This window comes from Zalophus californianus, chromosome 12 (genome assembly GCF_009762305.2).
Source record: "Zalophus californianus isolate mZalCal1 chromosome 12, mZalCal1.pri.v2, whole genome shotgun sequence".
In the NCBI taxonomy this organism is placed as follows: domain Eukaryota; kingdom Metazoa; phylum Chordata; class Mammalia; order Carnivora; family Otariidae; genus Zalophus; species Zalophus californianus.
The window spans coordinates 56,840,325-56,863,707 of NC_045606.1; the positions used below are offsets into that span (position 1 = coordinate 56,840,325).

Here is a 23,383-nt window from a genome sequence, read left to right on the forward strand (position 1 = left end):
AGCCCAAGCCTGCTTTTCAGAGATTTCCACTCACTTTGAGCTAAACATGTGGGCCCCAGCCCCGAGCTGAAAGGAAAATCGTGCTTTCTTCTTTCTCTTTTTGACCAGAAACACCATTCTGCTGCCATTGGAAATTGATGCATCTGAGTACAGTGTCTGGTCCCCGCATGCTTCACATGAACATGGCCCAGGCTCCACACAAGCACACATGCACATGCAAACACACACGCGTGCACACACATTCTCAGCCCATAAAAGTCAACCACACCAGTGCATGTCTAAAACCCACCACTCAAGAAACACTGTCTCCCTTCTGGAACTTTTGGAGATGTGGACAATGTCCCGTCATGGAGCATGTGTGTAGCTTGAGCTGGCGATAAATCCAGGCGCTAATCCTGATGCACAACAGCACCTGCAGTAACAGAGAAGAGCAACTCAGCAGAGGACACACATATAAATCACATTTATTTTCATAGCACATTTAAATAACGTTTTGGCCCTGGGGATTTTCCGCCAAGTAATGAAGCATCACCCAATGAGAGTCCACAACGTCGCCCGGATCTGTAATGCCCCTCACAGCAGAGGAATAAAACCTGTGATTTATATGGATGCCATCAGGGCGGGGGAGGGGCTTCCTCTCCTTTGCTCGAGACATTGCTCTGCATCCGGATTAGAGATGAGATTTATCTGTAAAATAAACAAAAGAACAGGCACCCCATCCCCCCGCTTTTCTCCCTTAATCACATCAGATGAGATAGGGAACCCACACGGGCACACACGCGCACTCCCTCAACAGCACGCACCCACTGCTACACACACACACACACACACACACACACACACACACACACACACACACACCACGGACAGGTTTATTATGAAATAGGAGAGTGAACAATCTTGATAAAAGATGGTAATTTGTACACTGATGAAGATTGGTTTTGTCAACAATTCCTTAGAGTAGGGGTCCAGTGTGTGGGCTTTCACTGTCCCTCCCTGTGAGCGTGGGCGCCTGAGACCCGTCACACCGTGGAGAGAAACCAGGTCTCTCCCACGCACTGCAAGGTGACCGTCCAACTCCAGTTCCCCTGCCACTTTCTATCTTCTTGTTTGGAAGGAAAATATGACCTCGTTCTAACAAGATTTTCCTTTGGCTGGTTATATGGGTGGTCGCCCCTGGCCACTTAGGATACATTGCAAACTGCTCTGTTGAAACCATCACGAGTTCTTTCTCTCTCTCTCTCTCTCTCTTTCTTTTTCCTCCTTTTCACTCTTTCTTTCCTTGGCAGTCATTTAGTCTCTAGAGATGAGTGGGATTCCATCTATGTCTTCACTTGAGGCTACTACGTACCTTGTTAAAGCGTAGGTTGCTCCTGACAGAGAAATATGTAAACTACATTTCAGTGGAGCACAACCCTGTGAAAACATGATGTATCATACATGGGTTTGGATATGCTACAGTTCATTCTACAACTGCCAAAATATTTCAACTCCGTCCAGAAACGCTGAAATGAGAACAATAACTCATGTTGTTATGGTGCTTTCCAGGTAGCAAAGGACATCCATGTACTGTCTATTATTATCACAGTTGGTCTTCACACAAGCCTGGGTGACAGGTAGGGCGGTAGGCAGGGCATAATCTTAGATGTAGTCCTTGTGCTTGGAGAAATCACTGCTGCTTCAAGGATCCAAAGGCGCTTTATTTTTTTGCCTCAGGTTCTCGTGTTTCAGGATCACTGGAGAACCCAAAAGCAGAAAGTCTCATGCTTTAATACAGAAAACCCTACCATGGCTAGCCAAGGGTGGATAACGGATGGCTGGTGGCAGCCTTGAAGGCGGGGATACTAAATAGTCAGTTTCACTTGAATCAACCTGGAGTTGAGGTCAGAATTTCTGGATGCCACCTGGCTATTTCTAAATGAGGGCTGTTTCCCAGGAAAACACATTCTCATATTTACTGATGTATATTCCATTTTCAAGCCAAGGGTGAACGTTTCATTTGCTCAAATCTGACTTTTGTGAAATGGAGAGGGACTATAATATTACTTTGTGCAAAGTTTCCCACGCCTCAAGGGAAGGTAAGTACACTTCCAGATGTTGGTCCAGGTCATGAGCTTGGAGTAAAGGAACGCCACAGCCCATTACTCTTTGCAGTGGTCACCTTAAAGAAAGTCCAGAGCGATCCTGTATATCTGCATGGAACTATAGTCTTTGCTTCTTGTCATTTTAATTTCTCAAATTTGTTCTGAAATTGTACTGTAGCCATCCATATAGCAAGGGATTTTTAATGTATAAAGGTGACTGCCCCAAATCAACATTTAAAAAAAGGCAATTAGGGGGCACCTGGGTGGCTCAGTTGGTTGGGCAACTGCCTTCGGCTCAGGTCATGATCCTGGAGTCCTGGGATCGAGTCCCACATCGGGCTCCCTGCTCAGCGGGGAGTCTGCTTCTCCCTCTGACCCTCCCCCCATCTCATGTGCTTTCTCTCTCATTCTCTCTCTCAAATAAATAAAAAAAATCTTTAAAAAAAAAAAAAAAAGGCAATTAGGGAAACATCATTGCCTGGCAGGACTAAGTCCGACTATTGGAGGGGGTGGCTTGCCCCCATAAAAGTAGGGTAACCACCCATGGCAGCTTGCCTGGGGCAGTTCTGGCTTATGTTATCATCCTGGTCTAATTATTAATGGCCTCTCTTTCAGCTTCACAACTGTCCCAGTTTGGATGCTAAATTATATAGTCACCCTGCCTAAGAACGGTAGGAAAATCCAGCTGAAATGGTCTTATATTTTTAAGGGCTTGGAAGCAACCTGAAGCCCAGGAAGCTGGGGGAGTGAAAAAGAAAAAGAGGAATTTGTGCAGTCAGTTCGATTGTTCAGGCGTGGAAGACTTGGTGAGATTGTATCTGTTTTGCTCATGTAATTCTAATTATGAACCAATAATGTGGAATAGAACTAATTTCATTATAACCACTAGTCTGCAATAAAGCAAATGCACAAAATAATTTGTTGAGTCATGAGGCTCAGATAGAGCTGAACTCCGGTGCTTGTGCGGGTGCCAAGAGGAAGGCCATCCCGCACCATCTCATCTCACAGAGCAAGGGCAGCGGGTGGGGGCAGGGAGCTTGTCTGTGCCGACTTTGGTCAGTGAATTGCAAGGAGTTGGAAATGTCATCCTAATTAGATTCTGGACAGTGTGAAAGCCGGGCCCATGGGGCCATGGGAGCGGTGACCACAGCACGCCTCCCTGCCTGGGCCACATATGCCCCCAGTGATGGATAAACCCCGGTTTGGGCAGAAAAAACAGGGGCGTTTTTTTTAAATTACAGGAGTGTGGTCTCCCTTGAGCAAAACAAAGCTGGGTCTTTTCACTCCTGGGGGCACTTGCTGCCCTGTTTGAGGCATAAGTTTGCCTCTGTCCCCGTTGTAGCCACATGTGGAACCAGCGCTGACGTCCCCCAGGCCTGAAGTCAGAGATCCCAGATGCATCCTCTCTGCCTGGCCAGCTCCATCTTGTTCTCTGAGACAAAGACCAGAACCATCCAGGAACCTTTGCTGACCCTCCCTGTCCTTTATGTGTATCCCCGCCCCAGGGTCTCCCCACAATAAGCACTCAGAGAGTGTAGAACTATTCCTCCGAGTTTCCATATCCTCCCAGTCACATTGGGCCCAGAGCACTTACACCTTCAGTTAACAGTGTTTACTCCTCTGTCTCCCCTTCTGGAGCCTTAGCTGCTGCTGCTGCTGCTTCTTTTTTTTAACATTAATTTCTTTTTTTTAAAAGTAATCTCTACACCCAACGTGGGGCTTGAACTCACAACCCCAAGATCAAGAGTCGCATGCTCTTCCCACTAAGCCCGCCAGGCGCCCGGAGCCTCAGCCTCCTGAGGTCAGTGACATTGTTCCTCACTGCACATCTCCAGCCTCGCCTAGTGTCGTACATACAGGCACTCGGTCCTTGTTTGCGGGATGAGTGTATGAGCAGGCTGAGCCCCACTTGAAAACAAAAATAAGCAGTATTATAATGGGTACAGGATGTATATCAAGCACTTAGAACATGGCATGAAATAAATGTCATATATACATCATGCATCTCTCCAATTTTTAAAAATTGTGGTAAGAAACATATCACATAAAATTTAGCATCTTAACCATTTTTAAGCATACAGCTCAGTGTTATTAAGGACATTGACATTGTTGTGCAACAGATCTCTAGAGCTTATTCATCCTGCAAAACTGAGTGACATGGGATATTTCAAGTGCTTTATAAGCATCATCTCATTGAAACCTCACAGTACTAGAGGTATTATTAGGGATAATTATTATTAATACAGGCACAGTGCATAATTAGTATTCCCTTTTTGAGAGAAGTTAGGCAACCGCCTAAGGTCACACAACTAACGATGGGTAGAGCTAGATTCGGAACTCATGCATTTTCATTAAATTCTGCTTCGTGGTTTTACACTAAGTAAAAATTCCATAAAACTGTGGATGTGTAGAAATTGAAGGTTTTTATTTCACTTCTGCCAGGTCTTTATCTTTTAAAACTGTCTTTGAAATTTTACTGGAAAACAATATGAAAAGGTCTGTGCCTTTCCATACAACTTCTCACGATGGGCACTGGGTGATACGTACAGTTGTTGGATCACTATATTGTACACCCGAAACTAATGCAACACTGTATGTGAACTATACTGGAATGAAAATTAAAAACTTTTTAAAAAGTTTTATATGAAGTTCACTGTCAGGATCTAAGAAAAATGAGACCAGTTTACTGTAAGAACAGCTGCTGTAGATGGTTCATAGAATTTTGGCAAAGAAAGGCCCCTGAGAAGGTAGTTGAACCTACTGTTTTATAGGTGTGGGAACCGAGGTTGAAAGTCACAGAAGTTAAGGAAACTTCGAGGTCAGAGCACAGAGCTCTCACTCTTCTCTGATGCTCATTAGAAGACATCTTGGCTTGAATGGTTATGATGTTTTCTTTCTGGTTACCATGCATGTCAGTCCCAGCAGCATTTTCAATTAAGTGTGTTTTAGTCTAGGGGCGCCTGGGTGGCTCATTCGGTTAAGCGTCTGCCTTCAGCTCAGGTCATGATCCCAGGGTCCTGGGATGGAGTCCCACATCGGGCTCTCCGCTCAGGGGCGAGTCTGCTTCTTCCTCTCCCTCTGTATTCTCTTTCCCTTTCGCTCGCTCTCAAATCTTTAAAAAATGAATGAATGAATGAATGAATGTGCTTTAGTGTATTTTCCTTCAGGGTCTCCACTCCTGTCTGAGTCAGGGGCCCTGCTGTAACCTGTCCCTCCAGCGTGTTGCTGACCTTTTACCATCTCTGCCCCCCGTCAATGGTCCTTACCCTTTACCCCTGACCCTACGGCCCCTTTTCATAATGGATCTTCTGTAATACCTTCCTTTTCACTCCAGAAATGAAATTCAAGCATAACCTACCTAAACACATGAGTTCAACATCAACAGCAAAGAAAGCAATATAAAACCCCATCTGTAATATCAAGGAAAAATGAAAGTAATTTGTATAAAATACATTGAGTCTGTAAGTGAATGTTCCAGCACGAGCGCAAGAAGACATGATGTTGCAGCCAGCCTTACCTAAAGCCCCCACAGACACTGCAGCTAGAACCCCCACAAGGACACTCTGTAAGTGATTCAGATACCACAGGCTCTTTGGCCCATGCAGCAGAAAAACTCCCAGTAAGGCTCTGAACAAATGAAGTTCAAAGTTCTCTTCACCTCCGTGGTGGGAAATTCAGAGTGCCAAAAATAAAAGTTTAACAAGTTAAACCTTCCCATTTAAATGTAAAACTAGACTCAGATCTTTATAAACATGTTTTTCACCTGCCAATGACCCTTCTCCAGAAGGTCACCGTGTGTGTGTGTGTGTGTGTGTGTGTGTGTGTGTGTGTGTGTGTTGTCTGAGGCATGTGGGGTCTCCAGCAGCCCTGCCTCTGTCCATTGAATATTTTCATTGCCCCTCCATTTCTGTGACCACCCAAACATCGGTTCAAGTTTCCAAAACACACCATGGAATTGACCCCCACAACTTCTGAGAACCTCTGCACTAGACCCTGAGCTCCTACAGACATAGACTAGGCTTTGCACAGCAGCATCTGCTACAATGTCTGGACAAGGCAAACCCTCTACCATGTTTGAAGAATGGAAGGAAGGAAGAAAGGTAGGAAGGAAGGAAGGAAGGAAGGAAGGAACGAATGGGGGAAGGAAGGAAGGAAGGGAGGGAGGGAGGAAGGAAGGGAGGAATGGAGGAAGGGGAGAATGAAGGGAAGGGGAGAGGGAGGGAGGGAAGGAGGGAGGAAGTTATTGCATAAAGAATTAAACTACACCAGAAATGGCTCATAAAACACCCCAAGAGACCAGAATTTTAGTCCTGGCACCAACACAAGATTGACCTGGGAATGTAATCAAAATTCAGTCCCTCCTTGTTGTCATGTATGCATAAAAATAAATAACTATATTTATATAGAAAGAAACACAGTAATGTACTTATTTCATGAGAATACATATAGATATATACATATATATATTCAAAGAATGCCATGTGAAACCCGAAACAGCACATGGCAAGTATTAACTAATTATGACTATATCTATAACTTCTATCTAAACACTGACAAGTTTTGATGTGAATTTAGTTATGCAAAAGAAGTTACTGTTTTTAAGATTTTCTTTTTACCATTTGAAGCTGAACACTGGACAGTCTGTCTTCACTGCAGAGAATAAATGTGGGTACTACAGAGCAGTGAACTGGAATCTGAAAGATTTTTTTTTATCAGTAACTTTGATGATCGATAATAACAGGTGTGAGTGTGTTATGGGTTTTAAATGGATTATCTTGTAGGATTAAACAAGAAGGATTAAACAGAAGGATTCTGCTAATAGAGCATCTTATCCTTACTCTGCTCACGAGCAAAAGGAGGGGCGGAGAAATTTGTGGTGACGTTGGATCTCCCAGCCAGGTCTTCCTGCCCAGGAAGCCAGCTCTCTCAGCCCCTGCTCCGTCCCCCCACCTGACCGCAGTGAGGACGCTAATGCCCCTAATTCGACTGCAGTTTCTAAAGCCAAGTTATCAGCCCCAGAATCATAGGGTTCTGGGAAATATTGCCCCAGATGGAGGATTCCTTTACCATTCTTTAGTTTTGTCATTGCCCTGCAGGATGGCGCCAAACATTCTTCTTTGTCTTTCATTTGATGGCTATTTTTTTTAAGACTTTAATTTTTTTAAGTAGTTTTAGGTTCACAGCAACCTAAGAGAGGAAGGTGCAGAGATTTCCCATATTGCCCCTGCCCCCAACACGCACGGCCTTCCCCACTATCAAGTCCCACACCAGAGAGGGACATTCGGTACCAACAGTGAACCTACAATGACACATCATTATCACCCAAAGTCCACAGTTTCCATTATGGTCCAGTCTTGGTGTATATTTTATGATTTTGGACAAATGTCTAATCACATGTACACATCATGATGATATCGTAAGAGTATTTTCACTGCCCTAAAAATCCTCTGTGCCTCCCCAAGCCCCTGGCAAGCACTCATCTTTTTATTGCTTCCACGGTTTTGCCTTTGCCAGGATGTGTGTCTTCTATCCAGATTGAAATTTTACAGACTCATACAGTGTGTCTTCTTCCCAGATTGGCTTTTTTCACTTAGTAACAGGCATTTAAGGTTCTCCATGTCTTTTCATGGCTTGATAGTTCATATCTTTTTAGCACTGAATAATAGCCCATTGTTTGGATTGTCATCCTGGTTGCTTCCCAATTGTGGCATTTATAAATAAAGCTGCTATAAAAATCCACGTGTAGGTTTTTGTGTAGACCCCCTTTTCGACTTCTTCGGGTTAACACCAAGGAGGGCAATTGCTGGATTGTGTGGCAAGAGTATGTTTCGTTTTGTAAGAAAGTGCCAACCTGTCTTCCAATGGGCTGCGCCATTTTGCATCCCCACCAACAATGAACGGGAGCTCCTGTTGCTCCTCATCCTCACCAGCATTTGGGGTTATGTGCTGACAGATTTGGGTTGACAGTTATTTTTAGCACCTGTGGTACATCTGAAACGTGGTGACCGAGGGGCTTACAGGCCAGAAAAAAGAACAGACACCAACTGTATAATTATATAGATCTATATAACCACACACTATGGGATGGCTTCAGGAAACTGTGAGAACACCCACAGGGGCCTGGCTTGGTCTGGAGCCTTTATGATGTGAATCGTTTTCACTTTAACCAAACTTAAGTACCATTTACAGGGTACCTGCGATGTGCCAGCTCCTAGACCAATCACATTCCTTATACCAGGATTCTCCAATCCTGTCAGGTGGGTATTATGCCTAATTTATTGGTGAAAGAAACAGAGGCTGAGAGAGATCAGGAAGCCTGCCCAAGGTTGGCAGGGACCAAGCGAGGGTTTGAATGGGGACAGTCAAGCTTCAAAGCGCCTGCCTTTTCTTCACCCGGAGCTCCCTCCTCAGATTAAAAGAATCCCCATAAGCACTGATGACTGTTCTTGCAAAGGAGAGAATTGGAGATGCTGCACTTGTTCCAAAGAACATCTGTCTTCTGCCTCAGCTGGTTGCCCTCCAACCCACTCTCAATGGGCTACCAAGCTGCTCATGTCCTTCCCCCGCCTAAACCCTTCGGAGCACCCCAGGACTTTCGGTGTAAAACTCTTTGGCTTGGCAATGCACGCCAGGGATCCTCTCAAGTCTTATCCTCCCTTCCCCCCGCACATCCTCGCTAGACGGAAGTGCTGTGCTGACTCCTTTGCCCGTGCCCATGTTTGTTCTTATCATGCCCTTCACCCTTATTCTCATCTAGCTAATTCCTGTCTTCCAAGGTCACGTCCTCCAGGGAAGGGTCCCCGATTCCTCTGTCTTTAGAAACTTGTCCTTTGTGCTCCTTCTCCAGCCCAACATCCATCCCATAGATGGGGAATGGTGGGTGTTGCCAGCCTTTCTCCCTCCTGGGTCTGAAGCTCCGTGAAGGTCAAGGCCTCCACTCTGCCCGGTCAAGCAGTGCGGGCCCCTGGAGCTACACATTACATATCGTAAGCTGAAGTCAAGTGACTTTCATCATCACAGAGAAGGGTGGAAGAAGAAAACTCCTTTTCTCCCTTATATTTCACAAGTTTGGCCGCAGCATTTAGAGTTAAGCCAGACTCATCAATAGACCATTAACAACCTCAAATTCACCATGTTTCCCTTGCCAATTTTTACTGTAATTTCACTGGTTTCCCTTTCCAAGGAATAGAAATATTCTTATTTTAAAGATGTATATATATATATATATATTTATATATATATATTTATTTTATTTATATAAATATAAATAATTTATATTTATATAAATATAAATATAAATATAAATATAAAATATATATATAAATATATATATTTAATTTTAAGCGAGCGGTACACCCAACATGGAGCTCGAGCTCACAACCCTGAGATCAAGAGTCACCTGCTCTACCAACTGAGCCAGCCAGGGGTCCCTGGAATAAATTTCGATATTTTTTTATGACAAAATACTGTCTTTTACAGTATTTTAATTTGGTCTATAATCTTCATTCTCATTTCATGGACTAGCTTTTATTTAAACGAATAGGTCTTGAGAAAAAATAAAGGATGGCTCAATTATTAAGGGTGATAATTAATCTCTGAAATTAAAAACTGTCCTCTGTCCAACTGATTTACAAAGAACCTTTTAACGGGCAAAAGAAACTGCTTAATAATCTGCCTTCTGAAAAATAAAAAAAGCCAATAATTTTTTTGCAGGTGAAAGAGCTTCTCTTCAAGATAACACATGGTTCCAGTTTTTAAATCTTATATGAGGGTTAATGTACTAATTATTTTTTACATTGTGGCGGTAACCCATTTGAAAAAGGGCTGAAAGAATTTTTCCCAGCCTTCTGCGTTCCCCGCTTCCACTCCAAGTAGGCCTGGCGCCCAAAGTCCCAGACTCATGAATAAATCAAGAATTATGCAAAAGGCTCTAGCAGGGCACAATTACAGGCTTTGACAATTCCACCAAAGAGACACCAGGGGGCACTCTAGGACCATGTTTTGCGATTTTAGGCGCCATTTTACCCTTGGACTTGGGAAAATAATTTTTTGAAAAAAACTGTTAACCTTCTGAGCCCCGGATGTCATTTTATTTATTACTTTCAATATGCTACTGACACTCAACTAGCTGGGCTTGGAAGGTTATTTTAAAAGACAGTGCCCTAAAAAAAAGATACAATCAACCTTCCTCTTTGTTTTACCTCTCTCTGGAATGTCTCTCTGGGTGTGGGTGTGGGTGTGGGTGTGGGTGTGTGTGTGTGTGTGTGTGTGGGTGTGTGTGTGTACGTTTTATTGTTAGCTTTACAACTGAGGAAGAAACCATTCAGAGAATCCATAACTAAGATGCAGGGGATTTCCCCCCACGAAATCTCGATGTTTCAGGCAAAGGGTTTTTTTCATTTTTACCTCTGTAACTATCTTCACTCACTTATTGATTCAATATCAGCAAATATTTATTGAAGCCCTTAATGTGCCCCTCTCTGGGCACACCATGAGACAGGAGCCACGTCCCATCCCTCAGGGTCTTAACCATGATGAGAAGGCGATTCTTTTCACTCCCGGGAGCCAGATTTAGTCTTAGAGGACCAAAACTCATAAGTGAAAGGGGACACTTTCGTTTCGATCATTTTTCTTGTCACTGCTTTCCAGAAATATATTTTTTTCACCAGAAAATAATAAAATCACTGCTTTCTATATGTGACGGTCTCAGACTGAGCATGACGGATTGAAACTCTCTGGAACTGCATGCAAAGTGACTGAATTTTTATTAATCAAATGAAATGGATGCCTGTGGTTTTTCTGGATTTTTTTCCTTTCAAAATCCCATGTTGATGAGAATGAATTACAGTATTTTGAGATTCAGCAAGAGACCGAGGAAAGTGCCCCCATTCTTGGCACCTAATGGAGCATGTTTTCTGGACTCGGCTGGGCCCTGCTTGGCAGCTCTGGCACCCAGGCTTGGTCAAAAGGGGACACAAGAAGCCTGTCTGTTTCCTCCTCTTCCCTACTCCACCTAGTCCCAGTGGCTTGTAAAAACACGGTGAGAGTACTGTGGCACAGACATGTTACATCCCCTATCTCGTTTAATGCTCACAGTGACCCCACAGAATACTCCCATTACCCCAGCTGAGCAAACTGAGATTTGTGCCCAAGGCCACAAAACCAGTATCCAAATCCAAGTCTGTCCAGGTCCCAAGGTCACGTGTCCTCCACTGCTCAATATAAACTTCCCAAAGACTGAAATGACACTGCCGTGTGCTTACACAAACCCATCTATTTCCTTGCTTTGCACACAGCTGGACTACATATCCCAGCCTCCCTTGCAGTAAGGTACGGCCTCATGAGTGGCCTCCAGCCCAGGGGAATATGGGTAGAAGTGAGGGACACCACTTCCAGTCTTGCCCATCTCCTACACAATCTTTCACTCTCCCTCTCTGCCTAAGTCCAACAAGTAACTTCTAAGCTGCCGGGAATGGAAGACCCACAGAACAAAAGATGCTTGGGTCCCTGAATCACCGCATGGAAGGTGCCCACCTAACAGTGACATTAAACTGGGTCCACAAGCAAGATATAACTCCTATTGTGTTGAGTCACTGTGATTTGGATTGTTTGTTAAATAGTTAGCCTTCAACACAGGACATGCAAGGAAAGAAGATGGCATCAATGAAGACTTCCATTCACCCACCCGGGGGCCTGGGGGCCTTGCTCTGGTTGTGTGATAAGGAATTTGTCACCATCTTCCTGCTCATTAGTAAAAGAAGGGCATAGAACCATGTGACCTCTAAGACCTTATCTTGATCTGAAAAAGTCTTATAATTCCGCACGCACTGCAGCCTCTGACCCCCCACTACTCATCCTTCTATGTAGAAGCAGGAAAGGCTTGGCCCAAACTCCTACCCACCCAGGAGTTTTCCTTTTCATATAATACCTTTCCTCCACCTGCTGGGCAGCTATAGACAAATACACCCCTCTCAACCATGGCAGCAATGTGAGATGTAAGTTGTACCATCAGGGGGATGGGCCTGGCATGACCTCCCCTGAGCCCTCTGTGGTCTGCAAGGGAGTAATACGTATCTTCCACCCAGAGCGGAGCTGACTGCAGACCAAGACCTTGAAAACTGTTGGGCATGAGGAGAATAAATAGAAGGCATTCTGGCTCTTTGAAAGCACTGATTCTTCAAATGATGTCACTTTGACATCTATAAAACATTATACTTAAACTATTGAGTATCTTCTGTGGTTCATGTGATATCATTTTCTGTCACTGAACACGATGTGCTCAGAATGGAGGTAATGTTAATATAGAGAAAGATGGAACTGAGAATTTTCATCACACAGAATCCAAATCAGGAAAGGAGCGTGTTGTTTGCAGCTGTGTAATTACAGCTGGGTCCCCTCTGCTGAAACTCACTCCGCCCTCTTCTGGCCTGCCAGGGCACATCCAGAGAAAAGATGTGCCTGCCCACGAATTACTCAGCTGACTGCAGCATCCATCCCTCCATAAACTCCCTGAGGGCAGGGAACTTGGCCTTAGCATCCCTGTCATGGGCCTCACAGGGCCCATGAATTGGATACTACCGAGGTTTCTAGAAAGCCAGTGAGGGTGAAAAGCTGGGTTTTTTAGAGTTGTGACGAATTGCGGGTACAGAGGTAAAAATCCCAAACTAGGTTACATATGGTGGCAGGAATTGGCTGTCTGGATGTGTCAGAAAAGAAAGGGGCAGAGCACACGCTCTTACTATTAAGATATAAAAATTTAAAATAAATTGGATTAACTGTTATGGTGGACACTGTTTGGGGGTGTCCTCTCCCACCCTCTTCATCTGTAACAGATTCCTCCCTCTGTCATCTCAGGAGGAGGAGTTGGGGTGGGTGGGGTAGGTGCCCAACTCAGACGTGGCCATTCAGAAGATTCCCTCCTTCTCCATCACACTCACGGGCCACATAAAATCCATCCCTGGGAATTTTCAGCTGAACCATGCCCCCTCTACTTCTACCCTTCCAAGTTATTTTTCTGTCCCTTGTAAACGGAAGACTCCTGCCTACTCAAGCTATTGACGGGACCCACAACATGTATTGTTCTAAGGCGCTGGCCCCTCGCTCAACCCAACTTACAAATTACCACAATTACCAAGGGCAAAACCCAAGGTTAATGATGATACAAATTAATGCATACTTAAAATATATAAAAGTGTTCTATAACTACTACAAGATGAAATAAAGTTAATTAAAGTAATTTTCAAAGTATTAACAGAATCATAGTTCCAGCAAGTGCAGGAACATTATCAGCACGTTGGAATCATTAAAGGACTTAATTTATAGAGCCATAGATATAGAGCATTTATATTTGTGAAGGTCAAAAAAGGATAAACTGTTTAGCTTTCTTTGGTGTGTGTGTGAGCTTATTTTGTTTTTCTATGCTGTAGCATTCCTATATATAAGATTTAAACTGCTCTAATATTGTTTGTAGATTTCTATTTGTGAAAAAGGGTATCTTGCGTATAGGAAAAATAATTGATTAAGTTTAACCATTCACAAATGGACAGTTTTTTGTAGGTGCTTAAACATGAAGATCTATCTGAGCATGGTAATTTGTCATTTTTAGTGCTTATTTGACTGTCTGTAAGAGCACAATTGAGTACAAAATGGCGATGTTTTTGCAGTGTTGCTGCTACTTTGATTGATAATGAGAAGATACGGCCACCATTTTTAATTTTTAAAATGCAAGATTATTCTGGAGTAAATTAACCTAATCATGCAGCTCGAGTAAATTAATGTCAGTTCATTACCTAATAGCAAAAATAATATTAACCTAAAGAATCTAAATCCCCTTCTGACACATATTCAATTTTTATAATGTTAGGGTGACAGTTTTTTTCTGGATTATATGTGGTGGTTTCCAGCATTAGCTTCTCTGCTAATTGGAAATGTTGAAAGTGAGAACACAAATATTCCCATGGTGTTGAAGAAGGTTGCTTCCAGAATTGATCTAGCTATATTACAATTCGGACACCACTTCACTAAAACACCGTTGGGTATTTTGCATGGCGAGCCGGCTATAAATTCCCCCAGCAAGGTCTCAGAGCTTTCGCTCCTGTGGCCGAAGTGCATTTTTTCCAAGGCAGCCCGGCAGCTCTCGTTTGGAGAATTCAGGTTTTCCGGCCATCGTTCCGCCCCCACTGTCTGCTCTGGGAGCGTCCACAGTGCCGCCACTGTCTTCCCCCGAGCCCGGAGGGCTGCTACCTACATTTTCCCAAAATGGGGCCACACGTGAGTCACACAGACTGGAGGGAAGGCCCCGAGCTCACGAAATGTCTCCTCGGCTTTAACAGCTTGCAAAGTTGGGAAATTTATGTTGCAACCTTGAGAAAGGCAGAGTAAATACGGAGCATGCCAGCTATTTGTTTTCCTGTTGATGAACTCTGCGAGTTCAGACTGGAAGCCTTCCAAGCACTGAAGGTTCCTCAAAAAGCAAAGTGTTAACCCTGAACGCTGGGGTTGCTTTTCCCGCCCGTTCTGTTCTTCTTTCTCTCCCACCTGGAAAGTTCCGGAATATCTCTGCGCTTTTGGCTTGCGACTTCTCTTCCTCACTGATGAGTCTGTTCCTCTTTTTATCACCAGGGCCAAAGACAGTGAAGGAAGAAGCCAAATGTCCACACGGGGGAAGAACGGCGAAGAACGTCTTGCAGAAAGGCTGCCTGGAGCCTGGTTCGGACGTGCTGAGCACAGCCTGCGTAGACCGGGGAAGTGAGTCAACTATTTAGAGCCAAACTTTTCTAGCTTTAAATATTTACCACACACTCCATTGCAATTGTGGTTTTCATCTTACGAATCCTTACTTTGCTCCTTGGAAATGTAACAAGTTAGCACTGCTTTCATTTGTTGTTTTCGTTTCTCTCTACCCCCCCAACCCCTACGTGAGACATGCAGTTTATAGACCAGTCTAGGTAAAATGATGATCTTAAATCCCTTAATCACTCCTTATTTTTAAGGTATAATCCACTGTTTTTACCATTTTATAAATTTTAAATATAATCTAAGTATAAAATTATTACATGCTCTTATGGGAAACATGGGAAATGGGTATAAAATTTTAAAAATATGTGTTATCTCATCACCCACACTTAAGCATTGCTGACATTTTGATGTATTTCTTCCTCTCTCTCTCTCTCTGCCAGTTACACTATCTGCAGGCTGATTTTTTTCCTTTGATCTTATATCATAAATATCTTCTGAGTATTTATTAGTAATCATCTTCAGAAATGAGATCCTTAATGACTTTGATAATATTCCATCATTGGAATGTACTTAACTAACCTCCTATTGTCGGGTATTATAAGTAGCATTCCAGTAAACTCATTTCTATGTAAGTCTTTGGCCACAACTCTTAGTAATTACTTATGATAGATTCCTAGAAACAAAATTACTGGGTCAAAGTATAGGAATACTGTTAAGTTTCTTAATACATTTTGCCAAACCACTCTTTCTAAAGAATGCCTATCAATTTATGCTCCCACCAGTAGTGACTGAGATGCCTTGGCTTGCTAGGTTCTCATCCACATGGAGGCTGCTGTTTTTCATCTTAGCCAGTATAATAGATACTTCTGCTGTTGGCACAGGTGGTGTGGCCCAGTGGTGGGGAAGGGGGGTAGACTCGTAGTCAGACACCTGGGCTTGAATTTTGGGTCTTCCTTTAGTCCGCTCTGTGACTGTGGAAAACCCTTTGCAGGAAGGATAAACACTTGGAATGGTAATGACTCCCCAAATGAGACAATAGATACAAAAATGCCCTGTAAATGTAAAATGTAAGGTTTTCTTATTACTGTCATTTATTATTACTACCCATTGCTACTAGTACCTAAGAAAAATTAGCAATTGCATATGCAAATTATAAACAAAAAATGAAACGTATGGAAATGTTGATTTAAGGTTTTCTTTTAAAAAAATGAGAGAAAGTGGGCGCTGGGTGGCTCAGTCATTTAAGCGTCTGCCTTCGGCTCAGATCATGACCCCGGGGTCCTGGGATTGAGCCCTACAGGTTTGGCTCCCTGCTCAGCAGGGAGTCTGCTTCTTCCTTTCCCTCTGCCCCTCCCCCTGCTCTTGCTCTCTCTCTCTCTCTCTCTCAAGTAAATAAATAAAATCTTTAAAAAAGAGAGAGAGAGAAGGTGACTTTCTTATTAGCATATTTTGTCACATTTCTTTCTGAGCTCCCACACAAAAAATTATGCAGTTTCTGAAATCTCAGATGAGCCCAACTGTAACATACGAAATAAAGTTGGCTATTGTCTTGGATCATGCAGACTAAACCACTAGTTCACACTTTTATGGAAGGTGGATTCAGGTGTCAGTGGTCATTAGGTGGAGATGGCAGAAACTCAGGAAAATTTTCAGTCTTAACAGGCACAACTCAGTACGAAGCCTTCACTAATCAGGCCACTCTGCTCCCATCATTCCACCATGGGATCCACCATCCACATTCTTTCCCTCTTCTCCCCATTGATCTCTAGCTGCTTATCCCTTGAGATTTGCCCAGGATCCGCTTTCTCCTGAAGCCTTTCCGAGCTACCCTGGGAGTGAAAGCTTTCTCTTTTCTAGATTCTTCCCTGTGAACCCCCCCAGGCCAGCTCTGGATTGCCCACTGCTTTGTAAACTCCCTTCACCATTTCTAGTGTGTCAGTATTTGCTCCTTATCTACACTGTCAACAATTCAAAGAGAGAGATTCTTCCCTTGCATTTGCAGCTCTGTGCACACTCTTGGCCCTAAATCAAGTTGCCCCTGAGGTTGACAAAGACAGAAAATTTTACCCGGGGCCAAGAAGTCACTTTCCCAGTAACTCCCGCTGGGGAAACTTGCTCTAGACCCTGTCTCTCTTGGCGTGAGGGGCAGGGAGGGCAGATCAGTGTCTCCAGCCACATTGCTTCTGGGGACTATTTTTCCTTCATTAACTGTGCTGACAGGATAAGAATAGCTCACAACCCAGCAGCAAAACTAATGTGGACAGTTTTATTCTTTCCTCATTTTTTTCCTCACCCTACTCCTCCTGAGTCACCTTTTCCCCGCCTTGCTAAATATATATCTCCTTTCTGATTAAATGTCACTGTTTTGTGTTGTTTTTTAAACAAAGCTAAGGAAGAGGTTGGGTTTTGGTATAATCATGATTCCAAAAGAAATATTAGTGTTCTAAAGGCAACAGTGGCATATTCACATTTTGGAGAAGGCGAAGCATGATTACATTTCAGTGTCAATTCTAGATACGTTCCAATTTCCAAAGGCTTAGTTAGGACATGTGTGACTGTAAGAAATAGAAAGCACCCCAATGACTCCAGTCAGAGGACTGAGTAGAGGTGGAGGGAGCCACACCAGCCTTTCCGGCACATCAAGCTTGAAATGTGTGATTTATGAAAGAGAAGCCTGGTTTTAAAGGCAGTGAGAAGAACTGTGCTTGACGAAGGAGTTGTTACCATGTAGAGAGGTAAAATTCTTTGTTGCCCGTCAGGCAACTGGTAGAGTTCAGAGAGCCTTTCTAGTTTTGAAGAGCTGTGAGAGAAGGCTGCTGATGCCTGGATTCAGCCCTCGTGGGACGTAAGGACAGCAACCATGTATGTCTACAACTCGGGCATTAGGTCCTGGGCAATGACCCAAGACAACCTTCCTCAGACTTTACAACACAGTTACAAAAAAGAGCATTTGGCAAGTGTCCTGAGAAGAGGTTCTGAGAAAGAGCTCAGCAGCCCAGCCAAATATAATCGCCTCCCAAAATTGGGTCAAAGTTGTCAGCATTAGTTGAAGACCTGGAGGCAAAAGTCAGAGCACTCACCAGTCAATCGGTAAACAAATTCATCATTGGCCTTCTTCAGAAACCAGTCCGGGGGATCTCTTCTGTTTTACGGGCAAGAACGTTTTAAGAAAATATATGAGAAGGACAAGTTGAAATCGAAGTTGGCCCTCGCCACGACCAAAGGGAATCATTCCGTAATCCAGAACTTCCAACTACTTCTTTCTTTCCATGCCATTTCCATGCCATTTCACATTTTGTTTTCATTTTAGTGCGCTTTTATTTTTAGAATCCTCTCTTAACTTTTTTCACCACCCCTGCAACGAAGACTCTAATAAGGGTGTGAACAGCGCCCAGCACGTGGTTTTGCACAGTCTGGGGAGCAGTAGAGCTTAACCTTGCCTCCCAGACTCAGCACTGCCAATCCCATGCCACCCACCCACCGCCTTCCGGCCTCCAATCTTCTCAGTTTCCCCAAACACAGGCAAAGTGGAGCCGAGCTATCTCTGACATCATTAACAGTGAGCAAGAGATGAAGTAGCAGTCCACCAAGACCTAGTTCCAGGCGTAAAATTAATACTGCCTCAGACTCTAATCCCGTGTGGTAGATGAGTCCCAGGGTTAACAGGATACGCCCTCGTTACACCATAGATCTTGTTTCCCAGGTCCCGCAGCTGTTGGACTGGAGGAAATGAAAAGGAAGCACAGCAGTCCTTCTGACAGATTCTCTTTCTGTGGCAATCAGATGAGACGAAGTCTGTGAAGGGACTTTGAAAATAATACAGGGTCAGGAGATGTGAGGCCATAAAAGAGAGATGGTCCAAGGACCATGTGACTACCTCTGGCCCCAAAGCTTATACAACGCAATACACGCGATCTCATGTAATGCATTCAATAGGTCTGCTGCTCCTATTGCAGGCAAAAGTTGACTAAATGCTGTCACTAACATTTTGAATTCCAAGTTCAAAAGAGAGAATTCAACTCAAACCAAAATCGGCCGGTAAAAGAGGCAATGGGGCTGAGCAAACGGCCTGGGCACTTGCGGACATTTCCAGCCTCTGATAGTTGGTCCAGGGGCCATGTGACTACCTCTGGCCCCAAAGCTTTACGAGCAGAAGGGCTGACAGTGTGTGCATCCCTGTGGCCCAGGGTGCTTATCAACAGAGTGAGTCCCACCCCAACCTCGCCTACTTCCTGCTTCACTGCCCCCCGACACCACATATTGAGAGAGAAGGCACTTGGATCCCTGAGTCCCTGGATGGAGGAGTGCCTTCCCGCCTGGAATGCAAACCTTAGTCTGCGGGCTAAGCCACAGAGTCCAGTGGTTATTTATTACTTAGTATAATAAAGCCAATCCTTTAAAATACATTGATTTTTTTTTTCTTTTTAATCACATTTCTTCAGGAGCTCAGTGCTCTTAAGAGATGCTCATGATGAGGGTAAGTGACTGTAAATAAGTAGATTTTGCACTGGGTCTACACCACCAGAGATCTAGGTGTTAAAGAAAAATGAGTCAATCCTAAATCAGATAATGCTTTATACAGTGAATAAACTTCTAACCTAATGGTTCAGTGGATTAAATAAAACAGCTGACTTTGGCACTCAAAGGTCTTATTCTGATACAGTCATTTATTTTCTCCAAGACCTTAAGTAATTTAACCTCTTCTCTGCGTTGGTTTTAAGATGGAGAGAAGGACCTGCCTCTGAGGGTTTTGGTGGGCAATAAAAATATCTGTAAAGCACTTTTCCGGCACAAAGTGCTGCATAAATGCTTAATGATTTCCTTTAATGATATCATGGACATGGGCACTCTACTTTTAGGTGAAATATTTTCATTTGAGTTATAGCGTATAATACTCTAGCTGTCGAGGCCTGATGGATGGCTGAACTAAGGATCTTTTGTTTTTCTGGAGTCTGGATAATTTAATCATTCTTCTTTATCTCCAGAAATTACATCTAATTAAACATATGCAGGGCTCAGATCTCACAGAGGAGGCTAATGATCATGTATATAGAGAGAGGGGACTTTGTCAGACACCATGAATGAGACCGTCTTCAGGCCATGAGTTTAGTTCATGAATTCTGCTTTTGAGGAAAAATTCTGCTTTTGGGGCACTTTTTTTTTTTAATAACTTACTCTGATTTAGAAAATCACAGCCTTATGTTATACTGAGTCCAGGTTAGAGTCTCAAAGGGCGGGCATTTACTCTCTCACACAGCTGGGCATTTTATTCTCTAGAGCCAGAAAGAGAGCATTTGATCAAACATACCCATCTACCATGGAGGAGCCACTTTCTTTTCTGTAATTATTATCCAAAGCAAAAAGTAGGAAGGAAAAAGGCAGTGACAATTTTTTTTTTTACAAAAATATATTTATGAGAGTGCCTGGCTGGCTCAGTCAGCGGAGCATGTGAGTGACGTTGATCTTGGAGTTGTGAGTTCCAGCCCCATGGTGGGTGTAGAGATAACTTAAAAATGAAATATTTAAAAAAAAAACATAAAATCCTTTTATTATTTTCTATGCGTGTCATAATCTAAATGAGTTTGAGAACCTCTACCCTACAGGTCAGTTTGTGAACTTTTAAGACTTCATTCCCATCCATGCTTCCCAACTCCGAATTATTCCAATTTTCAAACACCAGCTGTGCCTTTCCCCTTTCCCATGCATCCTCTGTCGAAAGCTCCCACAATACACGCGATCTCATCTAATGCATTCAATAGGTCTGTCGGGTGGGAGTTCTTTATCCCGTTTTTCAGATAAGATAATGATGCTCAGCAAAGTTAAATAATTAGGCCCAAGTCATGCAGCTAGTAAGAAGCAGATCCTGGATTCAAATATGGTGTAGCTGTTCCCACGGTTAGGGGGATAAGGCCCCTCCCCACCCCCGCCCCCAATGTGCCTTTTCACAGAGCTTGGTCCTTAGATGGTGAGGAAGGGAAGGCAGAGGATGGAGAAAGGAAGGTACGCAAAATTACTGCTCCTTCTTAGAAAGAAAGAAGATTTAGTGCTGGAAACAACCCTTCAGATTTTCCAGCTACTTTCCACGTGTTTTAGAAGAGGAAACAGATACTCCGACAACTGAAATGGTTTTTACAAGGTCATCCCTGTACCTTGAATAAATAAAAACTAAACACAGTATGTAGGGCTCTGACTCAGTATCCAGGATTTTCAACTCCCGTGTCCATTCTTTCCACCATAGTATCCCCTGCCCCGCTCCACCCCTCATTTAAAATAATAATAATAATAATAATAATTTAAATGAGTGAATTTACCTCTTAGTAAAAAAATACATATGTATAGTTTCAACTCTTACGATGGCCTGGACCAGCCATCTGTCATATACACTTGTGTGGAGGGAAAGGCTAACTTCTGGATTCATTCATTGTTCATTCAACTCATGTTTTAGGGCATTTCCCATATACAGAGCTCTGTGTCAGGGTCAGGAGACAGTACCAAACTGGGCTGATTGCTCCCTGCAAATATGAGCAGTTTTTAGCCTAATGAATGTAAAATTTGAAAGATTTGACTCTTCTATCATACACCATGGGTCAAGAGGAAAAAATAGTGAAGTTGATCCAAAACATTGATTCTTACCATAGTATTCTTTTAATACTTGAATCCTTTGCCTATTTCTTTTTTTATTTTTTAAAGTTTTTATTTATTTATTTGACAGAGAGAGACACAGCGAGAGAGGGAACACAAGCAGGGGGAGTGGGAGAAGGAGAAGCAAGCTTTCCGCTGAGCAGGGAGCCTGATCTGGGGCTCGATCCCAGGACCCTGGGATCATGACCTGAGCTGAAGGCAGATGCTTAACGACTGGGCCACCCAGGCGCCCCTGCCTATGTCTATAGTAACTGATCCATTTTTAAATATGGCAAAGGAAAGTGTTTCATTTATTCAATGAATACTTGTTGCACACCCACTGTGTGCAAGGAAATTTCTAGTCAGTTAGTTTCGATGAAATGCTAAACAAAATAGACAAAAATATTTACCCTCATGGAGATGACATCCTAATTGGGAGAGACAGGAAAGAAAGAATGACCACAATGAATAAGTAAATTATATAGTATTTTAGAAGGTGATGTGGGTTAGAGAAAAACAAAATGTCAACGGATAAGCAGAGTTTGGAATTTGGAGGGGAAGTGAGGCAGATTGCGATTCTAAATAGGATGGCCTCGCTGACAATATTTGATCTTACTGGAAGGTGAGACCGCTAGGCTTGTGGGGGGAAGAACATGACAGTAGAGTGAACAGTCAGTGCCAGGCCCTAAGGTAGGAGCAATCAGCAGGCCGTGTTGCTGAAGCAAAGTGAGCAGGAGGGAGAGTAGAAGGAACGAGGTCAGGGAGCTAACAGGGCGGGCACTGTGGCTCAGGCAGGGCCTCGAAGCCCACTGTGAGGACCTGGCTTTACTTTACATCAAAGGGGGAGTCTTTGGGGGGACTGTGGGCAGATCAGTGACAGGAAGAGACTTGGGTTTCCAAGGACCATTCTGGCTTCTGTGTTGGGAACGGACTTCAGAAGCAAGGGTAGAGACAAGGAGACCAATGACGAGATACCAGAGCATCACATGGAAGTAATCCAACTGAGAGACGAAGGTGGCCCAGGCCAGGGGGCTAGCAGAGGAGAGGGCAGAAATGGTTGGATTCTGGATACATTCTGAAGAAAGAGCCACAGATTTTCCTGGCGGGCTGGCTGGCGTGGGGAGGGGATGAGGGAAAGAGAAGAGAGCAGGCCGATGCCAAGGTTATTAGCCTGAGCAGCTGGAAGACCATTTTCTGGATGGGGGAGCCTGGGGGGAGAGCCAGTTTGCAGCAGTGAATTCAGGAACTGGGGTGTGGTCGTGTGAGGGGTGTGAACCTGTCTTAGGAGGAAGATGTCAGTTTGGGAGTTAACCCCCCCCCCCCCCCCCCCCCCCGGGGAAGCCTGGAGACTGGACAAAGAGCACTAAGGGGCTTACGCTATTTGGTAAAAACTGATGAGAAGGACCTGCTCATCTAAACAGGGAATTTCATTTTCCCAACGATGTAAGAAGAGGGAGAGACGGTTAAGAGCAAAAGGATTGTTTGATAATGATTTGTTGTTTGTTTGTTTTTTTTTAAACAGCCCTTGAAAGAAAAACAAAACCAGGGAAGCACATTTAATTTTTAAATTTATTTTTCTCTATTATGGTCACAGCCTTTGGCCAGGGGCCCGAGGCGTCTGTACAGAAAACTCAGAAATGTTTGGGCGAGAAGCAAAGCATGGAATTTTTGTGTGCATGAAAATACTGGCAGACAAAACCAGAAAGTGCAGTAAAGTCCCAGAGCCTGCTCTCGTTAGTTACTGTCACCGGAGGACTGTTTCACGTCTGCAGAGCCGGCCCCGTATCCAAAAGAGAGAGGGCACCCGCGGGTCCTGAGGGACAGAGACCCCTAAGTAAGCGCCGGCAGACGCTTACATAAAAGTTTCTACCCTTCTGAAATCTATCACCATTACCATCGTGAATGAGAGACTGAGCCTCCCCAACTATTCTAGAATCTCC

The 23,383-nt window shown here is 43.7% G+C and overlaps 1 long non-coding RNA gene across 1 annotated transcript; it reads right to left on the reverse strand.

The window, feature by feature from the left end:
• Nucleotides 1–10,826: 10,826 nt before the first annotated feature.
• LOC113910946 lies at nucleotides 10,827–19,081 on the reverse strand. Its single transcript, XR_003516331.1, has 2 exons — nucleotides 17,903–19,081; nucleotides 10,827–14,814 (listed from the first exon to the last, which is right to left on the reverse strand). It is a non-coding gene; the product is annotated as an uncharacterized LOC113910946 (long non-coding RNA).
• Between the last annotated feature and the right edge of the window lie 4,302 nt (nucleotides 19,082–23,383).